Source organism: Pongo pygmaeus, chromosome 22 (assembly GCF_028885625.2).
Source record: "Pongo pygmaeus isolate AG05252 chromosome 22, NHGRI_mPonPyg2-v2.0_pri, whole genome shotgun sequence".
NCBI lineage: Eukaryota > Metazoa > Chordata > Mammalia > Primates > Hominidae > Pongo > Pongo pygmaeus.
In genome coordinates this window covers 40,787,371-40,811,346 of record NC_072395.2, presented here as the reverse complement: position 1 = coordinate 40,811,346, position 23,976 = coordinate 40,787,371, and positions in this window count along the sequence as shown.

The following is a 23,976-nucleotide window of genomic DNA, read 5'->3' as shown; positions in this document are numbered from 1 at the left end:
AAAACTGCCTGCTTTTCTGGGCAAAGGCAAAATCTGTATTTAAGAGTGTTAATTATGACTCAATGACTAGATCTGAGTTCCATATCATTCCCTTTTTAATATCATCCGCTGTGTCTTGGCACTCAAGTTTTCTACGAGTTTGTATCATATGCGAATGTATTTTTTATTTCAGTTTTATCTTTTCCTGTTATTTTTATTTTCAATTAACAAACTATAAACACAAAATATATTTTACTATCCCCAAAATGTATGCCCACTTCTGTTATTGCTTTACCATTTTTTTCTCTTCAAAATTATTTTTTAGGGTGAAGGGCTGTTACTGGTGGTAGACAGTACTATGGCAGTAATTGCTACTAAAAGCTATACTTTTGGCTTTTAACTAAAATCTATGCTTATACAAATACTATTTAAATAAAAAGATTAACTTTCTCAATAGATATGTTTTCTATACAATTTGAATACTTTCTTAGTGTATAGGTGTCATCAATAGGTAACATTTATATCAACAAATTATTATCATTTACTAGAATTTCCTGGGAATAAAAATAATTTTTAAAGACTTTAACCTATCTCTGCTTTACAAAAAAAAGCTGTTTATTAATATAAGGGTTCAGGACAAATATTTCTGAAAGAACTAAACATTATGTTGGTTGACCTACAGGTTCTCACCTACAGAGGGAACATGAGTTACCCTAAGCTGGAGAAGGGTGACTCTCCTAAACTTCTCTTTACTATGAAACATCTTTATTCTCTCTTCCAATTGCAGATTTTTCCCTATCAGAAAACTAGGTCTCCTAGACTCTCTGAATTCAAATTCTTCACTCCACCAAAACCTGAATATATCTGAATATAAACATGTCTCTGCAAATGAATCATAAATTATCTTGCGTGCATCCACAGGTATTTTAAGACATCCTAACCTAAGCACATTACAGGTGCAGTGAGTAGCATGGCTTCTATGATGTTGAAGTTGGCAGAGCCAACAACTCACATTTTTACTCATATTAACATCTGTGTTCACAATACGGCATTGAATATTCATATCTGCCCGGCTTTTCCTATTTGTTGTATTTGGGCCATTTCTAGCCGCCACTCAAAGTTTTTCGGTCTTTGCAATTTTTATTTTTCTTTTGTCAGCATTTTCTTTTATCCCAGATCTTCCCCTCAGTACACAGATTTTTCCACTTATTTTCAGCTTTCCTTATCTTCTGAGCTCCAGCCCTTGCATGACTGTTTTTCTAGACTTTTGTTCAGTCGTTAGCTAACCAGGCCCACTACTCCTTTGGATTGTGGATCTTCTTGGTTAGTGAACTGAATGATTACCATGTTTTCTTTACCTCAGCTCTAATGAACTTTATTTGAACTACAGTCTTTAGTTCTCCATCTGGCTGCCATTTCTGCCCTGGGAAATACAACCATTACTTGAGAATTCTGGTTAATCAAAATGTTACTGTCCTTGAAAAATGGTCTAACGTTAATGAATCTGACACCCAAATAGACACATAATTAATTATATCTGCAACCTGGCTTTTGAAGAATTTAAAAATACAAATAAAGACTATGGTCGTGTTTTGTTTTTTTTATTTTTAATTCAGTCAACCAAATCAAGGCTGCTTCCTTTTTCTTTTTTTTTTTTTCAAAAGGCTTGAGCTCAATAAAATGAACATGATTTTTTGCCAAGCAATTCTTTTTTTTCCCTTAATTTTTAAGCCCATGGGTATTTCAAGGGAAATTCAACCCACATGTTTCTGATTCATTTACACTTAATTCATTAAAATGTTGTTTTGTAAGAGTTATTTGATGTCCAAGGGCCTTATGAGTCTTTTTATATGACTTTTTATGCCATTTTTTTCCTCAAAAACAGGAAGTGGTATTTTGCTAAGAACTGAAACTCCAAAAGGGTTGAATTTCATATGAATCACATAAAGCACACTAAGATGATTGTATCTCTCCTGGGTCATCCTTGCTTTGAGGAAGCACCTGAAACAGTTATCTGCATTGACTATATGTTGTTAATGAAATTCCAATTTCTCCAACACAATTCTAAAATCTCCTAAAAAGGAAGACTTCCAAAGTCAATCTTTAAAAGGACACACAAAATGAATCAATTTAACTCAATATTCATATGAATATAATGTTATTTATTAGGACAAAGTTTTATAGCAGAGGCATCTACCACGTGATAGCCTCAGGAAACCACTACAGTCTGTTTATTTAAATCTAAACCTTCCTTCATTCCCTCATCTCACTCCAAGAAAGGAACTTTGTGTAAAAAGGGGCAGAGAAGGAGACTGCAATGGATTAAGCAAACAATGTGGGTGTGTTCGATGACAATAAGAAACATTCTAATGTGTATCTAAGCCATGCTTTCTTATATAGAAGCAACAACATTTTTAGCCAGAGACTATTTAAATAGCAGGTATGCAATATTTTCTTTGTGACAAAAAAAATTGGAATGCTTATGTAATGAGTCTGAACTTCCATGGATACACAGTTTTTACTAGTAGAGCACTGAAGTCTCTTCTTGAGAACGCTTGAGTTCAAGAGCAGCTCTGCGGTCCCTGAATGAAATCCAGAACCAAAGGCCCACCAAAGGGTTCTTCTGACTGGTTTAGTTTCCAGTGCAGGCAAATTCAATGAAGGAATCCAAATACCACTGAGAATAAGAGAACCATTTTGGATCAAATCTTTGGCAGCTGAAATCAAAACTAGAAAAAAAATTATCTGGGGTATAAAGGAATGAGATTAGAAATAAAATTTCTTAGTAAAAGAACATAATGATGTGGAGAATGAGCAGAGGATGACAAGTCCTAGAAACAGAATGGATAAAGTACTTAAAGTAGAAGAGGAAGTTTTAAAAGAGAGAAAGAAACACAGTAAACTGTCAGAGGAAATACAAAGACAACTACTAAAGCTGAAGTTGTATTTCCTTAAATCCAAAACACTTGGCTTACTTGAAATATTCGAATTTCTAAATACAGCAAACACATGAAGTGCAGTAGTTAGGACATTCACAATGTTCTCCCCCAACCAATTATTCACTGTAGAGCTACTAGATGGATACCTATGCAAAATCTTTGATGTAATATCATGTAACAGTAATGTACTGAAATTAATGTTTTACAAGACATCCAAGCTCGACATTTATTTAGAAACCTACTAACCATGATGTGTAGATTGACTGAAAAGAGAAAGGAATTGCCCTTTAACACCAACTCTATTGATTCTGACATCAACATAGTTCCCTCAACCCCGAAACCATAAACACATGGGATAAACATCAATATTTATGTGTGCTCTTTTTCTCCACAATATCTCATGATGTGTGCCTTCAACACTGGTTCACAATTCTGCTTTCTTCAGAGAAAGCAAATCTTGAGTAAAGAGAGAAGATGAGTACCACATGATTGGTATAGCATCATAACATTTTTATAATGCCTAGGAAACACTGATTAATTTCCAACTATGGACAAGCTATTTTTCTAAAAACTTTAAGTAGTAAAATTAAATTTAAGACTCATTTCTTTAAATGGATTGCAATTTACTGGGGGTGAGAGGCACTAAAGAAATTACAATCCAAGATACTACATTGAATGTTATACAAGGGATGCAAACTATTTATTTTTTTGGTTTGAGCTAGGGTCTTGCTCTTTTGGCCAGGCTGGAGTTCAGCTGTGTGACCTTGGCTCACTGCAACCTCTATCTCCCAATTTCAAGCAACCCTCTCATCTCAGCCTCCTGAGTAACTGGGACTACGGGTATGCCAGCATGCCTGGCTAATTTTTAACAATTTTTTTTTTGTAGAGATGATATCTCACTATATTGTGCAGGCCAGAAACTTATTTTAATAGATACCAAAAATAATTAGGGTAGTATTACACACACATATATGTATGGTTTTATGTAAGAGTTTATGAAATGGTTTTATGTAAGAGTTAGCCTGTGAGTTAGTAAGAATTTTAATAGGTATGAGTGAAAAAGAAGGAAGAAAGGATGAATGAAAGTGGGCAAGTAGAATGAGGTAAACAAGGACAGTTAGAATAACAGCTCTACTGGGAAATCATATTGGAAGTTTAATTGGAGCCATGCTGTTGGTGACCATGTGTGCCAGACTGAGTAATCTGAATAAGTACATAGTGCATAGTTCATTAGACCCTGGGAAAATGGAAAATAATTTGAAAATGGGGAGTGCGAAGGAGGTGGCATGGCTACATTTGTGTTTTAGAGCTTGGCAGTCAAATGTAGAAATTCTTAAAATCAGAATCTATGAGTGAGCTTCAGCAGCTTAAAAATCTTCAGAAAATTGATTTGTTTTCTGGGACAAGTTTTATATCTTTTATCAGTTTCTTTAAAAAACCGTAATGATTTAACAGTTTAACAATTATTGGGACCTGGGAGGCAATGTTCCATGAATAACTCCTTGCATCTACATATTCAGAGCTTTCTAAGCAAAGAGTGCTGCCACCTAAGTTAAAAGTTAATTGAATAGCAAATAATCCTTGGAAGTCAGAGACAGACGCTTCCAGAGAAATATAGAGATGTATCTCCCCATATCCATTTGTTTATATTTCAGGGTGGTAAAGCAGTGACACTTGTCTCGACTCTGAGAAACAACTTGTTTAGATTCTGGAACAAAGGTTTCTTTCTCTCTCAGGGAGCATGGGCAGTTTTGCTAGTAGCTCCTGCACAGGTGCTATTTTCATAACTTGGAGACTCCTCTCCTGTGGTGTGAAGCTTGGTGCATGACATCTTGCAGTATCATGGGGAACTAGCACAAGTTTCTCTGTGAGAAAATAATCTTTCCCCAGTCAGAATACTTGTAATTATGTGTGCATGTGTGTGTGTATATATATATATACACAAACATATATGTACATATGTATGTATATAGCTCTCACATACTAATTTTTGATCTTGAAAAGTAACATCTCAGACTCTTTACAGTTTTGAACTAAACAGAATCAAATATAAATTAAATACCAGAATAATACTATCACAACTAAGATTATTTCCATTATACAAGTATGTATCAACATTTTTAAATCTATTGATATACTTCATCACATGAAAAGACTGAAAAAATAAGGCAATCATATTATTAAATTTCAAAATAATTTGATAAAATGTTGCATTCATTGCCAATAAAAAAAAAACCTTAAACTAAAAAATAATAAATTTTAACTCTGTTACTATAAGCCACAGGTAGAAACCTACTATAAACATACTTAAGAGAGACAAAAACAAACATTTTAATATACTTAGCAAAGGAGAAAGATTCACACCATTGGAGCCCTACTGCAATAATACATAATAAAATAGTAGAAAAATTTTTATTATAATGAATAATAAAACATGGATACCTGCTATCATTCCTTTATATTTTTCTATAAAGTACTATAATCCTACCTAACTCTGAAGATAACACTCAATATTTGTAGATTAAGTAATTATTATACGAAAATATAGTTTTCAAAGTGTGGCCCTAAACCAGCAGCAACTGCATGTCCTAGACTTATTAGAAATGCATTGTCCAGTAGCTCATGCCTGTAATCCCAGCACTTTGGGAGGCCGAGGTGGGCGGATCACAAGGTCAGGAGATCGAGACCATCCTGGCTAACACAGTGAAACCCCGTCTCTACTAAAAATACAAAAAAATATTAGCTGGGCATGGTGGCAGTACCCTGTAATCCCAGCTACTCGGGAGGCTGAGGCGGAAGAATGGCGTGAACCTGGGAGGCGGAACTTGCAGTGAGCCGAGATCGCTCTACTGCATTCCAGCCTGGGCGACAGAGCAAGACTCCATCTCAAAAAAAAAAAAGAAAAAAGAAATGCATTGTCTCAGGCTCTATCACAGACCTGCACAGACCTGCTGAACTCAGTGATTTGTGCTGTAATAAGCATCCTGGGTAATTCCTATGCACCCTAAAATATGAGAACTACTAATATAGAAAATTCAAGAAGTTTTAATACACTTCAAGATAATTAAAGATAATAAACTGAAATAATCTTAGAACAATGTAAAATCCATAACATACACCGGAAAAATAGCTTTATAAATACATATATTAATGTCTTACTAAATGTCAGAAAGATATACAGAGCTAAAGGCTTTGTAAAATATGTGAGATAATATATCAACATCACCAGTATATAAAAAATACTCAAATAACGCAAAACAAAAAGAGAGAAAATGTATGAAGAAAACAAATGAATGACCTATCAAATATGTAAAAATATTCCAAATCAAACACTCATGAAAATTAATGCAACATTATAACTTTTTTTATTCATTAGATTGACAACACTGAAAGACCTAATACCTGGTATTGTCTAGGCCATAGAAAAATTCACACTCTTTAAAGTTATTGTGGAATTGTAAATTGTTAAAGCTTCTCCTGGAAAAGGGATAATTTACCATTACTCATTAAAATTAATGTCAGATTTGTTCTTTGCCCCCAAATTTATACTTCTAGGATGTTATTCTATAAGGATTCTTAAACATGTGTAAAAACATGAACTTCTGTGTGTGAATCAAAGTATTATTCACTGGTAGCAAAACACAGCAAGAACCTAAGTAATCTTTAAGAGGAAAATTATATAATAAATTTGTGTATGTGCATGCAAATGTGTAGAAATGGAACTAGCAGAAAAGACCTCTGAAAAATGAATAATTCATTGATAGAAGGGGAAAAAAGAAACAGCATAACCAATTTGAGAAAGAGAATGTTTCTCTTTCCAGTGTCATTGATCAATTTCAAGACCCAGTCTTTGCTCATGGGCCTTTAGACTGGGTGGGGGCATGTGCCCCAGAAATTGAGATTCATGGATCAGATGCAGCTTGTTCATCTTGTTCGCTGGTACAGGAAATGATGTGGAGCTCTTCCAACGGATTCAGAAAGAGTCACCAGTGGAGCTGTCACTGAAAAGGAAGAAGAGGTCATGTAAATGAGTTTAAAATGATAGCACTTAAGAACCTTCATAATGAAGGAATGTACTCCAACTTAGATAACAGGACCATTTTAATAGATAATTTGTTCACTTTTCTGATTTCTTACTAAGTTCACAACATTCATTAATAAATTTCTTTAAAGTCTTTACATATGCAGTTGTTGAAACAAGACAAAAAGAAAATCAACCACACAATAGCAATGAATACCTCTATCCTTACTATATCTGAAATAGTTTCCAGAATTATCATAACTAAATGTACTAATATTAAACATGTTCAAAATATATAGCTACTGGATTATATGAATAAGTGTCACAAATTACAAACATAAGTGACATTTGTTGATAGAACAAAGCAGAGCTTTTTGTTGTTAAAAATACTCACATTTTAGAATAATTTGTGGGTGTTAAGGTATTCTGGGGTGAGAATAGCAGCAACTGCCCAATTCTAGATCACAAAAATTGTGCACCCATTTCCTCTTGTAATGCTATAGGATTAGCTGTTACGTTTAAGTCTCTGATCTATATTGAGTTAATTTTTGTGTACAGTGTAAAACAGTTGTCCAATTTCGTTCTTTTGCACATGGATTTTCAGTTGTCCCAGCCTTGCTGAAAACATTAGTCTTTCCCCTGTTGAATTGTTGCAGCACCTATGTTGAAAATTAATTGACCATAAATGTGAAGTTTTATATCTGGATTCTCAAATATATGCCATTATATAAGTACAGCATTGTCTAATTATTGTAATGTTGTGGTAAGTTTTGAAATCAGGAATAGTGATTCTACCAAATTTATTCTTTTTCCAGATCATTTTGGCTATTCTGGATCCCTCAAATTTTCATATAAAATTAAGGATTAGCTTGTCAATTTCTGTAAAGAAAGCATCTGAGGTTTTGACAGGGATTACTTCAAATATGTAAATAAAATTGGAAAGTACTAATACATTCTAAACACTAATATTTTCTTAATAATGCAAATGCCTTAGTTCATGGACATATTGATCTTGTGTCCTGCAATCTAGTTGAACGAATTTCTTAGTTTTAATAACATTTGTAGATTCTTTAGTATAATCTATATATATATTAGTCTGTTTTCATGCTGCTGATAAAGACATACCTACGAATGGGTAATTTACAAAGAAAAAGAGGTTCAATGGACTCACAGTTCCACGTGGTTAGGAAGACCTCATAATTATGGTGGAAGGCGAAAGACACATCCCACATGGTGTCAGGCAAAGAGGGAATGAGAACCAAGTGGAAGGGGTTTCCCCTTATAAAACCATCAAATCTTGTGAGACTTACTCACTACCATGAGAACAATATGGAGGAAACTGCCCCCCATGATTCAATTATCTCCCACTGGGTCCCTCCCACAACACGTGCGAATTATGGGAGCTACACTTCAAGATGAGATTTCGGTGGGGACAGAGACAAACCATATCGTTGCGCCTCTGGCCCCTCCCAAATCTCATATCCTCACATTTCAGAAACAATCATGCCTTCCCAACAGTCCCCCAAAGTCTTAACTCATTTCAGCAATAACTTAAAAGTCCACAGTTCAAAGTCTCATCTGAGACAAGGCAAGTCCCTTCTGTCTATGAGCCTGTAAAATCAAAACCAAATTAGTTACTTCCTAGATAAAATGGGGGTACAGGCATTGGATAAATACAGCCATTCCAAATGGGAGAAACTGGCCCAAAAAAAGGGGATAAAAAAACCCATGCAAGTCCAAAATCCAGCAGGGTAGTCAAATCTTAAAGCTTCAAAATGATCTCCTTTGACTCCATGTCTCACATCCAGATTACACTGATGCAAGAAGTAGGCTCCCCTGCTAGGCAATGCCCCAGTGAGGACACTGTGTGGGGGCTCCAACCCTACATTTCCCTTCCACACTGCCATAGCAGAGGTTCTCCATGAGGACCCTGCCCCTGTAGCAAACTTCTACCTGGACATCCAGGCATTTTCATACATCTTCTGAAATCTAGGCGGAGCTTCCCACACCTCACTTCTTCACTTCTGTATGCCTGCAGGCTCAACGCCACATGGAAGCTGCCAAGGGTTGGGGCTTGGACCCTCTGAAGCCATGGCCCAAGCTGTACCTTGGCCCCTCTTAGCCATGGCTAGAGTGGCTAGGATGCAGGGCACCAAGTCCCTAGGCTGCACACAGCAAGGGGGCCCTGGGTCCAGCCCACGAAACCATTTTTTTCTCTTAAGTCTCTGGGCCTGTGATGGGAGGGGCTGCCCCAAAGGTCTCTGATGTGCCCTGGAGACATTTTCCCCATTGTTTTGGCTATTAACATTTGGCTCTTTGTTACTTATGCAAATTTCGACAGCCAGCTTGAATTTTTCCTCAGAAACTGGGATTTTCTTTTCTATCACCTCAGGCTGCAAATTTTCTGAACTTTTCTCTGTTTTCCTTTTAAAACTGAATGCTTTTAACAGCACCCAGTCACCTCTTGAATGCTTTGCTGCTTAGAAATTTGTTCTGCTACATACCTTAAATCATCTCCCTCAAGTTCACAATTCCACAAATCTCTAGGGCAAGGGCAAAATGCCACCAGTCTCTTTGCTAAAACATAGCAAGAGTCTGGCCGGGCGCGGTGGCTCATGCCTGTAATCCCAGCACTTTGGGAGGCCAAGGCAGGCAGATCACAAGGTCAGGAGATCGAGACCATCCTGGCTAACACGGTGAAACCCCGTCTCTATTAAAAATACAAAAAATTAGCCAGGCGTGGTGGCAGGTGCCTGTAATCCCAGCTACTCAGGAGGCTGAGGCAGGAGAATGGCGTGAACCTGGGAGGCAGAGCTTGCAGTGAGCTGAGATCGTGCCACTGGACTCCAGCCTGAGTACTCCGTCTCAAAAACAAAACAAAACAAAACAAAAAAAACATAGCAAGAGTCATCTTTATTCCAGTTTCCAACAAGTTCCTCATCTCCATCTGAGACCACTTCCACCTGGATTTCATTGTACATATCATTGTCAGCATTTAGGTCAAAGCCATTCAACAAGTCTCTAGGAAGTTCCAAAATTTCTCACATCTTCCTGTCTTCTTCTGAGCCCTTCAAACTGTTTCAGCTTCTGCCTGTTACCCAGTTCCAAAGTTGCTCCCACATTTTAGGGTATCTTTATAGCAGTGCCCCACTACCTCGGTACCAATTTACTATATTAGTTCGTTTTCATGCTGCTGATAAAGTTATACCTGAGACTGGGTAATTTACAAAGAAAAAGAGATTCAGTGGACTCACAGTTCCACGTGGTTTAGAAGGCCTCACAATCATGGCAGAAGGTGAAAGGCACATCTCACATGGCAGCAGGCAAAGAGGGAATGAGATTCAAGTGAAAGGGGTTTCCCCTTATAAAACCATCAGATCTCATGAGACTTATTCAATACCATGAAAACAGTATGGAGGAAACTGCCCTCATGATTCAATTATCTCCCACTGGGGTTCCTCCCACAACACGTGAGAATTATGGGAGCTACAATTCAAGATGAGATTTTGGTGGAGACACAGGCAAACCATATCAATATATAAGACAATGTCTTCTGCAAATAGACAATAAGTTTGAACATTTCTCCCCCTTGCTCTCTCTGCTGAGTTACCACTTATTCTCCACATCCATCCACTGAATGTTGCAGCCCCTGTCAAGCAGCTCTGACTATGACTATTTTCTATGTGTGTTACTAATCAGTCTCTCTCTTTGTCCCTTTAGGCCCATGGGTGCCAATGGCTTTTTGATTTTTTTAGCCCTAAGGGACCGCGTTAATGATTATACATTTCTTCTAGCCTTGCCCATACAATTTTCCTACCTTAGAATATCTTTTAAATTATATGTTAACATACTAATATGTATAAAAATCTAAGACATAGTCTAAAATGATAAAAATAATTTGCATTGTTAAAAAATATATTACTTCTTTCCATCTAAGTATGGGAAAACTTAAATATCTAAAGCCCTAAATCCTATACTATTGCTAATTTGCCTTTGCTTTTAAGTATTTAGAAATATTAATGCAAAGCACAGTGAAACAATATGTAACATTTATACTGAGAATCATTATTTTGAGAAATTTCTAACCTTAGTGTATGTTGGGAATTTAGAATCTATTAAAACATCATGAATAGTGCTGCATTTGTCTTTCAATAGTTAGTTATTTATGTAAGGCAAATGCATTAATTGGCTTTTGAGTCAGAACAGTTTTTTTACAAATTACATATTAGCTGCAATTCAAATTAATCCGTATGCCTCAATTTTATTTGAGAGCAGAAAATGCCATGCTTGAATAACTACCAATAAGTGACATGTCAAAATAATTCATATTAAAGTATTACATATACTTCAATATCCTCAAACATATCAGTCAATTTTACAACAGCTTCTGTTGAAATTCATCATAATTTTCAAAGAAAATCAGGCATAGAACAATTATTCTCTCCTTATCATTGTGTTTAGTGTCTTAGAAATAAGCCAGTTATTGAGTGAGACAGATTTTGAAAGAAGAAAGAAGGCATTGTAAAACAGCACCTTAGGTGGAAGAATTACAGATTTTAATTTAAAAACATTATGCTTACATTTTAATAGCTGGCATTTCTCACTTTTATATAAAATTTTAATAATAATGGGTATTATGAAAAACACACTTGGTAATAAGATTTTGCATTTAAAATCTATTAAAATTTTATTAGTTTCTCAAATCCAGGAAGAAGATATTTTTGCATATAAGGTACATATTTTCCCTCCTGTTGTTGCTCCAGTGCTATTTCTTATAAGAAACTCAAGCTCTTTAGCATTTGTGCCTGCCTTATGAAATTTACATTTTTTTTTTTTTTTTTTACTATTCTACTTATCATCTCAGTTGCATTTTGTTTTCCCACCTCCTCTCCATAATTCAGCCTGTAGAGATGTATAACTAGCCTGTGGAACATTATCTTTCAAAATATGCAGCCAATTGTGCAGGGGTCTGTATCTTTGTTGCTTTGATATTTCCAAGCTAGAAGAATGCAAATGTCATTATTGGGGATCACTTTGGAAAGATCTTAAATCATGGGTAATTCCATCTTTTTGTATGAGGAATGATTGTTCATGGAAACTAGGAAGGTGAAGACATAAAATCCCTGGGCCCACGTATGTTGATTATAAGAAGGTTGCAGGACCTGAACAATGACATTATGTCTGTGGATAATAAATACAGATGACTTTATAGCTTCCAAAATATATTCCAGAAACATAATTTTATATTACATTATAGTTCTCATTTAATTAACAAACATACAGTTGCAAAACTTTCCCCCAAACTCACATATACCCAAATTCACAGCATTCTAAAAACAATTGCTAAACCGTCCATGTGATACTTGCCAAATCATGGCCCCAAAACTATTCTGCTGACATTAATGCATTACCCATTATATAAAGAAAGGGACAAGGATGAGAGGGGAGAAGGGAGAGAGAGAGTTTATTTTAAGAGAATAGTGTGAATGGCATTCCATTTATCCATCACCATCTGTGGCTGAAAGGAAGAGGATGTTTATCTTTTAGCTTAAGTCAAGTGAGGAGGGGAATTTCAGGAGAATAAACACACACACACACACACTCACCCATACAACCATACAACAAAACAAAACAAAGCCTTTGAGACCTTGATTTAAGCCCAGGATTTCAGGAGATACGAGTATGTTGTAGCTTACTGAACAAGGATACAGCGATCTATGTGTTTTACAATGACAAAGTAAAAGCATGGATTTCCCAAGGACTAGATTTAAGAACATGCTAGGCTTGCGTTATTGTAAAAGGGATCTTGATCAAGACTACCATCAAGAGAGAAAATGCAGCTGCAGCAAGAGCAAGAGACAAGGTGAAGTCCAATGGCTCACTTCAAAAAATAGTGGCCAAAGGACCCCAGAAAGAATCTAAGAGTAACCTTCACTATCATCCTACTGGAAGATAATTCCACTTTCAACATTCATTCACCAAGTCCAGAGAGTACCAACACCATCTCTGGTGTACCATACGCATAAGCCTGTGTTCACTGCTCCACATATCAGCTTACCTGGGCCCTATCTGTTAGGCAAGGTAGCAGAAGAGAAAGTAAGGTAAGGAGAAGGAAACAAGCCATCACATTTCTCCCTCCACTACAGGCTCCTAACACTGGAGTGAGCCCAAGTTAGGGGAGACAAGAAACGTTAAACAGATACATGTTTGTCATTTGGACTTTTTACGATGGATTGGACTATGTATTGGTACTGAATGAGTAGGACCATTTGAAATATGAAAACATCAATCGCTGAGCATGTAATTGTCAGGAGTGGTATGTTCTGCTAGAGATTTTATTTAGTGAGACAGAGAAAAAAAGAATAAAGTTGCTTTCTCTGCATACTAGTGAATCCAGGATGATTTTTTCTTATAGAAACAATACTTTTCACATCCTGCTGTTTAGACAAATTCACATCAATCCTTTTCTCACAGTATAAAATACATATCTGTTTTGGCACTTACAAACACTGAGGAGCAGCAATTTCCTTTCTTCCCTTATCACATTTTTTGACATATCAATATATCCCTAATCAATTGATCATTGCCAACATGCTAATCATAAACACTAGCTCAGCCCAGGTTTATTGCAATTAGGTTATTTCACAAGTTGAAAACATCCCCTGGTGGATTTTAATAAAACAGGGAACTTTGCTATGAAACTCTAGTTGTGGTATGTTCAAAAAGTACATGTTATTAAAAATGTTAGGGATTTAAACTTTTATATGCATATTATGTGTTAAAATTAACATTTCAATACAAATACAATAGAAAAAGAGGAGCAGATACAAAAAGAAACTGGCAATACATAGATTTTTTACATGTTATCAAGATATGAAAATATTTTAATAAAGTACTGAATCTGTTTAAAATATTGAATTCTACTAATGTGTTAAAAGCGTGTCTTGAGTAGTTAGGACGCTCAAAATGCTGATTACATCTCCAGCACGTAGTCTGTGCTGGATATTTATATATCTGGTCCTACCTATTTACGAGAAAAATAAGAAACAAAAAAAAGAAAGCAGAAATTAAAAGGATAAGGAAGCTAAAAAGGCAGGCAACGAAGAGACAAACTCTATGATAGTATTATTATTTATTTCAGATGTAAAGTTATATTACGTATTCTTTTTAAGTGTATATGTCCTCCAGCAGCAAATGTACTCCTACTTTTAGGATTATAAATCAAAACTATTTATTGAGAAACTGTCATAAGTCAGGCACTATATTCAAGCTATAATTCTTTTACTATTTGAAATAAGGTTTAACCAGAAGGTTTACATGGAGTTAAAAAGTGACCAAATATTTAAAATGACTCAAACTGAATATGCTTTGTTTAGTTCAGGTCTGTTAAACATCGAGGGTAGACATGCCAACGTTGCTTTAGTTCAGCACTGAGCTTGGTCAGCTATCTCCTGCTGATAAATAACAAAGAGGCAAAGATGACATTGAAACTAAATGATCCTGAGAAGGTGAAGGTTGAGCCCTCTTGAAGCACATCCATAAACATATGCACACACACACACACACACACAGGTCCCAAGTCACTTGGTCACTTCATAGGACATAACTTCAACTACCAATGTGTATGTTTTGGGAAATAAATATGGAAGAAGATAGGTCAGAGTCAGTTTAGTGTCATCATCAAAAAATGCCTATACTACTTGGCTCTTCTTTAAATATGATACTTGGGTTAGGAACAAAGACTGTACTGGAAAAGCAGTTTAATTATCACCAACCTTCTCAAAGCAAAGGACAAAACAACTACTGTGGGATTTCAAATCTGTCAGCAGTCTCTCTTATACTTCATTCATCACAAGGCCCCTGGATTTAACAAGCACTAGGCCTCACCCACTTCAAAGCATGGGGAAACCCACTTCAACAAAAGTCTCCTTTGAGCCTATGTGGAGTGATTTTACTTTTTTTCTTACTCTTCATCCCAGAAGTTAATTCCAGAGTTGGTTGATACAATAATCTTGAGCAATAGACTGCAAACCTAAACACTCCTTGGCTGACTTTATCCCATTTGAAATGCATAAAGTTACTGTGATTCAAGTTATGCCCTAAGTGTTGATTTTTTATGAGCCTATAATCCGAGAGATGTAACATTTGATTTGTTCACATGGTGTCTATAAGAGTACCTTGCAGTGATAGAAAATTAGAAACAACATTTATTAATAAGTGCCAGGTTTCAAGGACTCCTGATCCATCCCCATGACATAAATCCTGGAATTTGCAGCATGTATATTTGAAATACATTACCAAAACATATTTATAATTACTTTTTAAATTCTCTTGGACTTGTCTTGGTGTCAGAAATATAATATTTATTTATTATTAGTTATTTTTCTCTTGGCTCATTTCTCTTTGTGCATTTTCAGAGAATAACACTTGACCTAAACATTTGCATTTTTAATTTATTTATAGTAAAAAGAACTGATAATTTGCCAACCGAGACATTATACTGATCTTCACCACAAGAAATAGATGCTGTGTATCTATGTGTGTACATACTGTGATGCAAACGAAGAAAGTAAATTGTGGAGCAACTGGATAGTTTGCCCAAGGTCACACTGAAGGAAAGCCAACACCCAGGACTCTCACTCTGTTGCCTGTTTGCTTAACAATACCTTAAGCTGCCCATCTATCAACTGCAGCTCAGTTCAAATCCACCCTCCTTTGTGATCTCTTCTCTGACCTCTTGGACTCCAAATCCTTTGTGGCATCCCTACGACATTGGCTGTGTCATTTATTTAGAACATATCATGTACCATTTTCCATTGTCAGTTATCTAAGCTGACTAAAATTTCTGGTAGGCAGATCCTAAATCTTGGATTATCAAGGACCTACACCCAATGTCATCCCTAAGACTCAAAGCTAAGCAGTTACTTGATTTTATAACCTCTTTAGAAGAATCAAAACTGGAGTATATAAAAAGCTTTTCTAAATACAATTTTGAATAATGGGGTCATAGATTTAGTATCATTAATACTTGCGTATAAAGTAAGAAAACCAAAGGGTTTATTTACTTTTGCATCTTATACTTATCCAACTCATATCCATCAAAAGTAGGTACTGATTACAGACCAATGTTTCACAAGCCCCAGTGAGCACAGATTGCTTAACAGAGAGAAATTGTTATTCCCTGATACACAGACTGAGAAACAGAAATGATTAAGAAAGGCCTACCCGCCAGTGGCCAACCTCTTTGGAAGTAAAAGGATATCTACATCATGTTTCCTTTGATGTTAGGAATGAGGACTCCAGACTAACACAGATTTTATTTTCCCTGGTACTAATCATAATTTCCTCAAATTTTCCAGTTCCAACCACTAGATGTCATGCAGAGACCACAAAGTAGAACATCTTAGCGGTTTTTCATTTTTTTTTTTTTCCCCCCACATTGAGCGTTACCAGTTTTATGAACTTCAACATTTAAGGTGGTTTGGAAAAATTTTAAGTGACAGGCATTAAAGACACAGGTCAGTGCAATTTATGTCACAGGCTGGGTGCATAGACATTATGGCAAAAATATATAGAATGAAAAGTACTACCTCATTCATTGCAAAGCATTATTTCCGGAATCTGAAAAATTCATGCAAGTGCGTTCCAAAAAAATAAAAAATAAAAAAGATAGAGAGAGAGAAATTCTAAAGCCTCCTTTCTTTAGCAATCATGTACTTTACCCTGGTAGACAAAACTGGAATTCAAGAAAATGGAAAGAAAGAGTATATAATAGAAAAAAAATCAAAACTTTTTGGATTAAATACTAGCTTGGACATGTGCTAATTGAGTAAACCTGCTGCAATACTTAACTTCTGTAAGTATCTGTTTCCTGGTCTGTGAAATGAGAATACCTGACATGCAATAATTGGGAAGTTTCAATAAAACATGGTATATCTATCTATCTATCTATCTATCTATCTATCTATCTATCTATCTATATATCTATATATATCTATCTATCTCAGGACCTCAGGACCTCAGAAGAGAATTAAAGAGAGTTATAGATTCTGGAGTCAGCAAGTTATGAGTGAGAGGTGAAGCAACTGGAAGAGGACTATGTTGTCCAAAAAGACTGCAGCAGATTGAAAAAAAAAAAAAAAAGAGCATCTGGCTTTAGGCATAGGAACATTTCAGAAATGGGTAAGCAAAAGATAAGAAAGAATCTACAGATACCAGTTTGGGTGTATAAGTAAAAAGATAATTTCAAAATCATTTCTTTATTGTTTATAATTAGATAAGCCTCCACTAGTGGGAAATGAGAGTAAGAAGACAGAAAAAAAAATTGACCTCTTGAGAATAAAAATTCTCAAGGAGGTGAAAGGAGATGGGATTCAGACCTGGACAAGGCTGATTGGAAAGATAAAGGATCCCTCTAAGCATACAATTAAAAATATAAACAATAATGAACCAAAATAAGTTTAAGGAAGGCCAACAGAGTTTGAAGAAGTAAACAATATAACATCTCACCCACCACCACACAAAACTATTTTTTTAATCAAGAGAAAACTTATAAAATAGGAATCATGGCCTTTATCCTAAGAGCCATACTAGATGTAAAAATCTCTCTAAAGTACATGATACATATTTAAAATACACATATACATACACACATACACATATGCATATATAAGTTTTTGAAAAACAAAATTATGAAAAATTTTCCTTTTTTATGCATCTTTTGCTTGTATCAATAAATCCTACAGTCAACTTACAATGAAGGCCAGTTTTTCTTAAACACCGTAATGCTCTGCCTAAATCATTCATTTAAAAAATGATGGGTAAAACTTTATGAATAAAATGAAGCATACTTTATGTTAAATAATTTTGAATTCTCTATATTTAAAAATAATATTGAAATTATGACTCCAGTAAACAAAACTGAAACGCTAAAGATTACATTTAAATAACACATTCTTTATTATTATTATTTTCTTATTTTAAATTTTACTTTAAGTTCTGGGATACATGTGCAGAACAGGCGGGTTTGTTACATAGGTATACATGTGCCATGGTGGTTTGCCGAACCTAACAAACTGTCATGTAGGTTTTAAGCCTCGCATGCATTAGTTATTTGTCCTAATGCTCTTCCTCTCTCCCTTTGCCCTCCACCCCCCGACATAGTACATTAAAACATCAAGTATTGTAGTTTGCAGTTTGTGATACACCATGTAGGCTAGAATAAGAAACCTTTTAAGTAAGAAATAGGAAGATATAAAGAAATTAATTTTTAAATTTAATTTTAAATTTTCAATTAATGTTTATATTTTAATAATGCTTATAGTTTGATATTAGTTATTGATGTTTTATCTATAAAGGTAGACTATGAAATTTACTTTTTACATATTTAAACTTTCTTAGTTTTCAAGATTTTTCAAATCATGTACATATTTGATGATTTTTATGATTCTTTCAGGTAACTATTTGATAATATTGTTCAAAACGACCACATTAATTATGTTTTTAGTAATGATTTACTCCCCAAAAGATATATGTTTCCACCTTAAATTCCTGTAAATAAAATTCTTGTGATAGCTTCTTAAAAAGTAAGAGAAAAGAAAGACAGAGAAAACAGATTCATTTCTACTTGGAGCTTGATTTCAAATATGTAAACCCCAACTACGTAATTCTGTACACAGGGATCTCATTATTTATTTTCATAGTTGCTGCTTTATTTAAAATTTTGTCTCTAAAGTTTATATTTGGCAAGACAAATAAAAATAAACTGATTTATAATTTTTCTTATTCTAAGATGTGCATGTGTATATGTGTAAGTATGTTTTAATTTCTAATGTCCTGTCCAGATGAAGGTATCACTCCTGGAGACATGGCAACCCATATGAGAATGTTTATATACACTGGGGTGGAGAAGAACAACCATGCCCAAATCCTAATTTAAATCACCTTCACCTTTGAAATGTTAAAACTGTATGTGTCTTTTTCAGTTTCTCTCTGCTCCTCCTTTTCTCCTATGCTCTTGCTCAGAAAACATTTAATTTCAACTCAGGTGTATTTATTAGAAAGAATCCTTCCATTTTAATTTTTTTGAAAGTCATTGGAAGCAGATCCTGTGTCCTTATAAAATTCCACAATAAAACATTTACTTTTGTAAGCTATGTGTATCTAGATGGTGATATTATTGGTAGGAAATAAAATGAGAGCATTTGGTAACTATGGCAACATGATATGTTTCAAAAGAAATATGAACTCTTTTTCCTTGAAGAAATTAGATATTTTCCTTGACTGGTACTTAGGGATCCAAGTCTAGAAGAGAAATAGGAGTTTTTAAGGCTCATTATTTTAGTCTTTTTTTTTTTTTGGAAATTGTTCACCTAGCCACATCTGACAAAATAAAAGATTAAATTTGAGGCTGCAGAAACAAAATTGCAGTTGTAATTTGCCAGCACCTAGTCCATGTTAGGGTAAACAAACACAGTCAATTCCCATTTATCTAAAGTTTAAGCAATAATAATTTTCAAAAATGGAATTTCTTGTCTTATTATTTTTTCTCTAAAACGCACAAAATGAGAATGTGTTAGTCTAGTCTTATGCTGCTGATAAAGACATACTGAAGACTCGGCAATATACAAAGGAAAGAGGTATAATGGAGAACTCACAGTTCCACATGGCTGGGGAAGCCTCACAGTCATGGCAGAAGACAAGGAGGTGCAAGTCACATCTTACGTGGATGGCAGCAGGCAAAAAGAGAGCTTGTGCAGAGAAACTTACATTTTTAAAAATATCAAATCTCATGAGACTCATTCACTGTCATGAGAACAGCGTGGGAAAGATCCACCCCCATAATTCAATCACCTCCCACCCGGTTCCTCCCAGGACATGTGGGAATTGTGGGAGTTACAATTTAAGATGAGATTTGGGTGGGGACACAGCCAAACCATATCAGAGAATATTCTTTATATACAGACATATTGAAAAATGTTACTTCTGGTTTCAGTCATTACACAATAATAGAGTCCAACTTCTAAGTCAATAGTTTTAAACAAACAATTTATTTTCACCACAAAGATTCCAAGACACTATGTGACTGTGAATTATCATCCTAATCAGATTAATTTTTTGGTATAATTTTAGGGTTAGTTTGGATTATTTGTGTATGGGTTCTGTGAAAATTATGACTGCAAAATATACCTGTAGCCATCAGCCTATAACAGGAGATCTCATTGTGAGCTCAAGGAAGAGGTAAACACACTGAAATTTCTATATTTGTGCAGGATGATGATAATTGCAAGAAAGGGCTTAAATAAAACAGAATAAAACTCAATCTGATACAAAAAAGTCAGAGGCAAGACAAAAATAGTTTATAAATATAAAATAAGGAATCAAATCTAAGCTTGTGAGTCAATAAGATGAAAAAAATATCAAATTCATGTTCAGTCTGGTAGGAGTGACCTAGACAAAAGAAGAGGAAGAAACAGTGACTATCTCAGTAATTTTATGGGATTATTATGACTTTTAAAAATATTTGATCTTTTGAACATCTCACAGGATAAAATATTGAATTAATTAGAATATTTAGTTGACTGAAACACCCATTTTCCTACTCATTTTAAAAAACTGAATTTTAATGTATATAAGTATAGATTAATGAACGTATACATAAACACAGAGAAAGAGAGAGAGAGAAAAAAACATTCTCTGCATATTGCTTCTTCTTGCAAGAATGTTAAGAACAAAGGTTTTTCTTTATGTCTCTCTCCAATTAAGTTAAAGATGGTGGAGCTGCATACTAGTTGCTATTATAATAGCTTTTGCATAACATTTTGTTCACAGTTGGGAAAAACAAATGAGCAAATAAACATTGAGATGTAAAAGCAGTGTACCACTACCTTTAACGTACCAGTCTTTATTAGGTAAGAGAGTGTTTTGATGTGTATATTATCTTCTGCTTTATAAGGTAGCTTACTTTCACCTGCTTAGGTGGGAACAGATGATAGATACATAGGTAGATAGGTAGATAGATAGATAGATAGATAGATAGATAATAGCCAGATAGATTAGATAGATATATAGACATATAGGTAGATGGATAGATAGTGTCTTAGTCCATTTTGTGCTAATGTAGCATACCTTAGACTGGGTAATTTATAAAGAACAGAGACTTATTTCTTACAGTTCTTAAGACTGGGAAATCCAAGGTTGAGGAAGCTACATGTAACAAGGACCTTCCTTCTGTGTTATCCCATGGTGGAAGGCAGAAGAGCAAGACAGCATGTATGCATGTGACAGAGAAATAGGAATAGTGCTGAACTAATCCTTTTATCAAGAACTCACTTCCTAGGTAGCTAACCTACTCTCAAGATAATGGCATTAATCAATTCATTCAGCAGAGCACTTGTAACCTAAGTTACCTCTTAACAAAAACATTTTTGTCAACTAAAGTACAGTGTTCATGAGACAAATAAAATTCACTTATATCATATATAAAGTAACTTATGTTAGCACATTTTCTTCCTCTACCGACTTCAGTGACGTTGTGTCACACATGTGAAATACAGTTAGATTTTTTTTGCTTAGTTAGTGTCAGGGATCTCCAGACATACTATATGTTTCTTTTTAAATTTGCATACATTAAGGTTTACTATTTCTTCTGTAAAGTTCTGTTGGTTTTGACAAATACATAATGCCATGTATCCACCATTACAGTATCATACAGCATATAATCATAGCTTTATTGACAGAAGAATCATTTGTGCATCAATTATTCTTCCATCCTCCTTTACTCCCCACAAACATTTGGCAACCCTGATAGGTTTCTTTCTTGTGGAATGTCACATAATCAGAATCACTAGTCTGTATCCTTTTCAGATTGGCTTATTTCACTTAGAAATTTGCATTTAAGATTCTTTCATTTTTTTAATGGTTTGATTGCTCATATCTTTTTATCATTGAATATTATCTCACCATATGGATGTATCACAGACTATCTGTTCACCTCTTGGGGAACGTCTTGATTGCGTCCAGTTTGGGGTAATTATGAATAAAGCATCTATAAAAATATAAATAGAATTTTTGTGGGCAAAAATTAACAAATCAGTTTAGTAAAAATCTAGGAGCATGATTGCTGAACTATATGTTTAGCTTGATAAGAAATTGAAAAGCTCGGGAGGCTGAGGCAGGAGAATGGCACGAACCCGGGAGGCAGAGTTTGCAGTGAGCCAAACATTGTGCCACTGCACTCCAGACTGGGCGACAGAGTGAGACTCCATCCCAGAAAAAAAAAAAAAGAAAGAAATTGAAAAGTTGTCTTCCAAGAAATCTGTATGGTTTTTCATTTCCACCAGAAAAGAATGAGAGTTCCTGTTACTCTGCATTCTTCTCAGTATTAAGTATTATCAGATTTTTAGATTTCAGCAATTCTAATAAATAAGTAGTGGTTCCTAATTGTTTTAATTTGCAATGTTCTAGTAACAAATGATGTTGACCATCTTTATTTTCTATCTGTGTATCTTCTTTGATGAGGTGTCTATTTAAATCTTTTGCCAACTTTCAAATGTGGTTGTTTTCTTATTGTTGAGTCTTAAATGTTTATTGTCTATTTTGGATACAAGCCTTTTATCAGATGCATGTCTTGCAAATTTTTTCCCAGTCTATTACTTTTTAAAAATTATCCTAACAGTGACTTTCACAGGGCTGAAGTTTTTAATTTTAGTAACATCTAAGCTTTCACAGAATCTTTTTGTGGTTGTATCTGAAATCTTATGGCCAAATTCAGGGTCACCTAAATTTTCTCCTATATTTGTAGTTTTGCATTTAAATCTATGTTCTATTTTAAGTTGATTTTTTGTGAAGCTCTGAGGTTCGTGTGTCCAGGTTCATTTTTTTATGTGTGTGCAGAAGGATATCCCATTGTTGCAGCACCATTTATTGCAAAGACTATTCCTTTGCTATTGAATTGCATTTTGCTCCTTTGTCAAAGATCAGTTGATTATATTTGTATGAGGCCTATTTCTGGACCCACTAGTTCCATTGAACTGTGTGTGAATTCTTTAGTCAATACCACACTGTCTTGACACTGTGCCTTTATACTAAGTCTTAAAATCCAGTAGTATGCGTCCTCCAACTTTATGTTTTTTCAGTATGTATTGAGTATTTCAGGTTTTTTGACTTTTCATGTAAGCTTTACATATCTGTTTGTTGATATCTAAAAAAAGTATTTTTCTAAAAAATTGGGATTGCATTGAATATATTCATCAAATAGGAAAGAATTAACATCTTAACAATATTTAGTGAAGTAATGTTGAACTTATCACACTTTATTTAGATCTTATGTAATTTCTTTTATCAGAATTCTGTAGTTTTACACATGTAGTAAAAGACATGTAGATTATTAAAAAATTTTGTCAGATTTATATCTCAGTATTTATTTTCATGTCTGTGCAATTGTAAATGGAATTTTTAGAAACTAATACTGTTTCTCATTGCTCACTGCAAAGGATGAATTTCATAGTAAGTAACTACCTTTTGTATATTGACCTTGTTTTCTGAGATCTTATAATTAGATTTAAAAAACTTCTTGTGTTTGCAAATTCCTTGAGATCTGTTATATAGATAATAATACAAACTCAGCACAGATAGTTCTAATTCTTCCTTTTCTACCTTTTTTATTTCTTTTCTTGTCTTATTGCACTTGTTAAGACTTTTAGTATGATGTTGAGTAGAAATGATGAGAGAAGTTATCTTTGCCTCGTTCCCAGTCTTAGGAGAAAAGCTTCCAGTCTCTCAACATTAAATATGATTCCACCTGTAGGATTTTGGTAGGTGTCTTCATCAAATACAGGGAGTTCCCATCCTCTCTACTTCTAATTTGCTAATACTTCTTATTATGAATAGGTTTCATGTATTTTCAAGTGCTTTTTCTGTATCTATTGATATAATTATTCAATTTTCTTCTTTATTATTAGTCTTTAATGTGGTAGATAACACTGACTTCTGGATGTAGAACAGCCTTGCATACCTGGAGTAATTCCTTCTTGATCA